This window comes from Diospyros lotus, chromosome 12 (assembly GCF_014633365.1).
Source record: "Diospyros lotus cultivar Yz01 chromosome 12, ASM1463336v1, whole genome shotgun sequence".
Taxonomy (NCBI): domain Eukaryota; kingdom Viridiplantae; phylum Streptophyta; class Magnoliopsida; order Ericales; family Ebenaceae; genus Diospyros; species Diospyros lotus.
The window spans coordinates 18,194,881-18,201,430 of NC_068349.1; positions in this window are offsets into that span (position 1 = coordinate 18,194,881).

Below are 6,550 nucleotides of genomic sequence, written 5' to 3' on the forward strand. Positions count from 1 at the left end.
GTTTTTTTTATTGCATTTGGTCCCAATGAGGGGTTACTTTGCCAGTACATATTTCTTCAATTGGACTCGTATACTAATTAGTTATTAGGGGCCTTGTACAAAAATAAGCCCATATATGCATGAGTGATGGACTAGAAATGATATTTGTGTAACTGATCTCTCGTAGTAGGATAAACACTTGATATGTTTATGTACTCGTGTGCTACTTAACACGGGAGAGGTGAAGAGTGGTTTCTCAAATCTTCTTTTTATTTTTATTTTTGGTAGTATTCTTGAATCACCAATTTGAATGGTCAAATTAAGTTAGCTTATTTGACATGTTCCCATTTTTTACCCTGCTAGATTGTTAGCTTATTTCCACCTCAGACATACCTCTCGGGAGAAGAAAAAACCCGAGCCTGTATGCGCGGAACTGCTGGAGTGTTGCCCGCAAGGAATATTTTCAAACAAATCTACCCTGTCAAGGGAACAATATGGGGTATGTATGTATGGCTTTTTCCTCTACACCCTTTCCATGCAACAGTCCTTTATTGACAGCACTTATGCTAACTTGAGGTGCAGCGGCCACTTCAACCCCAAAGAAGCAAACAAGTAGTGAGATTGTGGAAGGAGGACAAAAGATTATGGATGAGAAGGCCGATCCCATTGTTGCTTTCAGCAAACCCCCACCATTCCCGCCAGTTCTTGGACCGTTGGTCGCCCTCTCCTTGTTGGAGACATGGGTGAACCGTGATAGCAACGATGACTGATAAGCAGTGCAAAGCGTTTTGTTCGGAATTCGGCAATGAGAAAAGGTAAATGTTAAAACACTTTTGAGTTGCAGAGTACTATACATGTGTGTGTGATATGTTGAGTGTGTAGGTGAAGAACCTTCAGTGTTTCTCTTGTGGGGAATAAAACATCTGTAAGAAATAATATACACCATAAAGGGGTGAATTTGAAACCGTTTTAGATTAAAGTAATTTTGACCAAATTTTTTTTGCCTTTATAAATCTTTGAAATCTGATGAAGACTATTTTGGTGTTAATCTTGATAGAGAATAGAATATGATAAGTTTAAGATCAAACTTGGTGCAAGTGAATGTGCAAAGTAGTTTTAATTATTTAGACCTTTTGAAAATTATTGCCGTAAGTGTAGTAATAAAAATGAGCTAAGAATAACGTGTCAATGCAAGAAGTAACAATGTAATAAATAACAATTTTCTAAAAGAAAAAGTGGTGAAATGAAAGATAAAAATGATCAAATGTAGCACACAAAAATTTTATAGTGGTTTGGCTCACCCAGTCTAATCAACTATCTTAGCTCCTCATTAAGGATTTCAATCAACTCCACTAAGTAGCTTTTAAAAATGGGATTAACTACAAATCACTTTACAATGGTTTTTAAAATCTTAACAGAAACCATTGCTTTTTTAAAAGATGGGCTTAGTCACTGCTTTTTTCAAGCGTAATCTCTTGTCTTTTAGGGATCAGGTGAAACCACAAAAGTTTACAAGAAGTAAAGAATGTGATAGCAAGAGAAGATTTACAGATACAAATTTGATCACAGCAGAAAATAACCTTCCTCTCAGACAATAAATATTTTAAAAATAGAAAACAAAGATTTATCTTTCTTAGTTTTTGCGGTCAATAATTAATAAAAACTTGAAATAATTCTTTGGCTTAAAACTAGGGTAGGATGTATGTTGGCAAATTCTTTTTCTTTAGCCTCTTTTCCCTTTTATAATTGTTGTCAATAGAATGACTTTTACAAGAAATAACTCTCTCTCTCTCCAAAATAATTATTAAAATATTAAAAAATCAACATAAAAGATTTAGGAAAAATTTAGAACAATTTTAGAGGTTTAATGGTCAAAACTGTGTATTAAATGCATTTACAACGACTAATATTTTTAAGTTTAAGCATATTCTTTTCTCGAGTAGAAGGAGTTTGTAATCAAGTATTTTTTTATCTTTACTCAAGTAAATAAAGTTTGTAATTGATTAAGTTTTGTTTGTACTCAAATACAAATAGTCTGTAATAAACTAATTTTGAAGATTACAAATTTGCTGTAGAAACATGAATTAGTTACTTGATTATAAATTAAATTTAATTGGTTATACATCAATATTGAGTCAATTAATTCACTCAAGAGCATCAAACTTAAACCTTACTCAATTACAAATTTATACAATTGATTACACAAAAAATCTAGAGACATGACAAAATACTAGACAATCTACACTCGATCACTATCTTGAATTTACTCGAGTATATATCTCAGGCGTATTATAAATTGGGATAATAATTTTTTTTTTCTATTCAAAACTACGACTAAACCATATCAATTGCTCATATTCATCCCAAATTTTCATTCATCTATCTTGGATGAGAATTATCATAAACATCAAATGCGGAAGTTAGAATCAAATCTTAACTTTAACATTAACAAATAAGAAAGTTATACATCATAATTTTTCAAAACATATAGAATTCAAGGTAGCAAAACTTTAAATATATAGGCAACATGAACACATAATCATTACATCATACACTTTAACTAAGTGCCATTACATGTTTTTTTCATCATCGTTTTTGCTACAATCTCCATTTGGAATATTTGAATATTTCAAAAGGCAAACTCCACGTTAAATGCTGAATCATCTAAGTAAGGGTACATCATTTAATGCACATGTATGTATGCAAAGTAATATATCATCATTAATCTATGTTTGGGTCGATCGCACCCAACTGTTGCCCGTCATTTGTATAGTCTCCCTACCAGACCAAAGTGTGTGGGTGCACTCTTGGCAAAGTAACGACGCTAGTCCCTAATTCCAAACCCATGTGACATATGACCGAAAATTTCATGGTCCTCATATGCATATATTATCATCAGAAAATGTAAATACACTCTACGTGATGCATAACATACCAAAACATGACAACATGATAACAAAACGTTTGCATGAAATTGGATTTTTGGGTTGAACCACTTATCTCAAACGTATCTCAAAATATCTTGATTCTTATGCCAGACTTTTAACGTACTCAATTTAGAATCTCAACGTACCATGGCCATCATATTTATTTAATAATATCAATATTCTATTTTTTCTAATTTTCTTCTATTTCTTCTAATTTTTTCTCAATAAATCCAAACTAAATATTTTTCAAATATTTCCTCAAATATTTCTCTATAACAATTCATAAAATAATTTTCTTGATTTTCTAAAACTTTTTAAAAAATTTTACTCACTTTAACTTAACCTCTTAGACTTCCTCGATATGCGTGCTCTGGCCTCAAAACACTTGCCCGATCAATTTTCCTGGCTCCGAGCATGCTTTTCTAACCTCAAATTAATTCCTAGAATTTTTAGAGATTTTTTCATATTTTTTTTTTTTTTTGCTTTCCTTTCTTTTCTTTTTCTTTTTTTCTTCTTTATTCTTATTCTTCTCCTTCTTCCTACGCACAACACCTGCAATGCACGCCAGCCGCCGGCTACTACCACCTGGCCCCTCGTCGGCCGCTAGTAGGGCCATCGCTGGCCATCACCGGCCTTGCCAGACCACTATCACACCACGACCGCGCCCCCACTCGTTGTCCAGTTCGTTGTCGAGCTGCCATGCCACTGGAAGCTTGCAGCCATGGTTGCCGCAAGCTGTTGCGGCCTACTCTAGCCACCTTGCTCGCTGAGCTTGATGTCTCCGCCCAGCTCTCCTTCTCGGCCATTCTTTTCTTTCTATCTGCAACTTTCTATTGTTGCTTGCTCTTCTTCCCATTTCTTCATTCTTCACCATTTCCATCTATTTATAGGCTCTCAACTGCTCCCTCACTGCCCTGCCCATACATTCTTGCGGATTTCTCTCTCAAATCTCGCTGCCAAATCTCTCCAACTTGTTGCAAAAAAGAGACTTACTTTAAGTACAATAAGATTTTTCACTCGATTACAGGATAGAGTACAATATGTACTCGATATTATACTTAATTAAGATGATGAGAGTAAGGACTCATTTGCTTAGAACGATGTTTTATTCAAGTAACATAGAATATTTACTCGATTAATACTTTGATATACTTGATTGATTTTATGTCTTACTCGATTAAAATTCTATCAACATTCATTTTTAATATATTGATTTGAATATCATCATAACAATTTGATCATCAACATCATCTAATAAATAACTTAACATAAATATTAAACCCAAATATTCAAGATATTGAATACACAAGTGTTTGTGAAAGTTAGTTAAAATTAACTTTTCAATCACATTTATTTAGTTACATAGAGAGCTTTAATAGACTCAGATAATGAGATATTCTCATATCATAAAATTTCACTAGATTCTCAAAAAATAATAAGTTGAGTACACTGAATGTTACTCAACTAAAAATATTCATTTCTAGGTCAAGGAAATATTGTTCTCCTTAACACAACATATTTCATAGAAATATAAATAGTCGAATAAACATTCATTTACACTATCAAATATATACACATGAAACACACATAAGTTAATCAATTTACTTGTTACATAACTGAAATAAAACATATAGAATTTTTCTAGATTGCAAATACGTTGAACACAATATATGTTATTCAACTAGAAGAATTTATTTTCTAGATTCAAATAAAAGTCATTCTACTTAATTTATTCAACGATACACAACATATAACACAAATATGTAACAAAATAATTTTTCATTCATATTTACTTTAAGAATCAAAGTATGATCAAATACTGTTGAATTTAATGAACTCTAAATTCTTTCAAATACTTGAATGATTTTGTTTATCAAATAACAAACATCCAAACGATAAGTTCTTCAGGTGTTTTTTCCTAAAATTATTAGATCAATGAGAATCTTAAAAATTTGATATTAAATATCAAATAGTCAAAATCTAAAATCATTGAATCAAAACTCAAGAATCATCTCATGAGTATATTATCATTTACTACAAGAACTTTGATGATTGACACTTAAATATCAAATAAAACACATTGCTTTTAGATTTGGATAATGCTTCCACATATTTTGAGCACTTGGGATATTTTCTAACCTTAACCTTACTCTAAGCATCATAACATCCACTTTGTCACTCATGCATTATTGATACTTAGGATATCCCTTGAAATTCTAGCTAGAATAATCTATTAACATATTAAGCATATTGATAAATAAGGAACAAAACAAAATTAATCACAAATAAAACATATTAATGTTGTTAACACAACCTTAATATATTCTTAAGAAATATGTGAATTTAACATATTTTAAAGGATAAAATAATTTCCATATAACATGTGAGAATATTAAAATTTTGACAAAAAACATTCATCATCAAATCAAATCATATTCTAATAGCAAACTCAAAGAACATCCATTTGGAAGCGAATTTGCAGGCGTGCCAAAATTAAAGTGAATTAGATTGCATGCAGGATGAGGATTTAGCCTTTACGTGGAAGAAAGAGTTCTTGCTAGATGCAGAAGGTGGTAATGTGTGTGTGAATCTGTGGCATATACTACCAGCACCTATTAAATATTTCTACCTGCAAGAGAATTGGGCTTTAATTTCTAGTAATTAATGATGCATTTGAATTTTTGGTCGCAAGATCAGTCTCCTATTTTATAATTAATTAATTTATTTAAATTGAAAAGTGACTGAACATTGAAGGGGAATAAAATTATCCATCCTGGAGGGGAGGATGAGCAGAACCCTTCCTTTGCTCAATAATATTTGACACTATTATTACCTCCTCCTACCTTACCTAGGAGCAGCATACAACGTTACTTGTCTTTTTTTTTTGTATAAAATTCATTGTGTTTTGAGTCTGATCAGCTTCATATTACATCAGTAAATTATTGCGCAAATGTGATATCAATAATTAATGAGACTGCATCCTGAAGTTTGGTGGTATAAGTACATGGACAATCCCTCGTCTCTGAGACATTTCTATTCTTAATTTACTAAGTACTCAACAAGATATATATAGATGCCCTCTTTCCTCAGCCCTATCTTTCTCTCCCTCCTTTCTTTGGTTTAGGGGATCAGAACCCCCTCTCTCTCTCTCTCTCTCTTGCTTCTTTTTTTTTTTCCTTTCTTAGACCATATCTTTGATTTCTTTAGCTTTGACTTGCTGGCCATGGGAAAAGCGAAATTACATCATCTTAGACTCACCCCTTTCGTTACCAAGATGAGTACAATTTCCATTTTCTTCAATTTTCTTTACCACTTCCATAGGAGGATTGTTAAGGGACATCATTGTCATAAAAAAGGCAGCCATCTAAAGTTGTGAATCGACCTTTCCCCCTCTCCTCCTTTGTCTCCCCTTCGACGACCCATTTAACTCCCACCAACCTTGACTCCCGAGTGCGATTTTGTTCACCCTCTTTAACGAGGGTGAACATAACCCCACCGTTCTGGAGTTAAATTAAATTTAAATTTAATTTAACCCCAGAACGGTGGGGTTATGTTCACCCTCGTTAAAGATGATGAATAAAATTGTATTTAATTTAACTCCAGAATAGTGGAGTTATGTTCACCCTTGTTAAAGAGGGTGAACA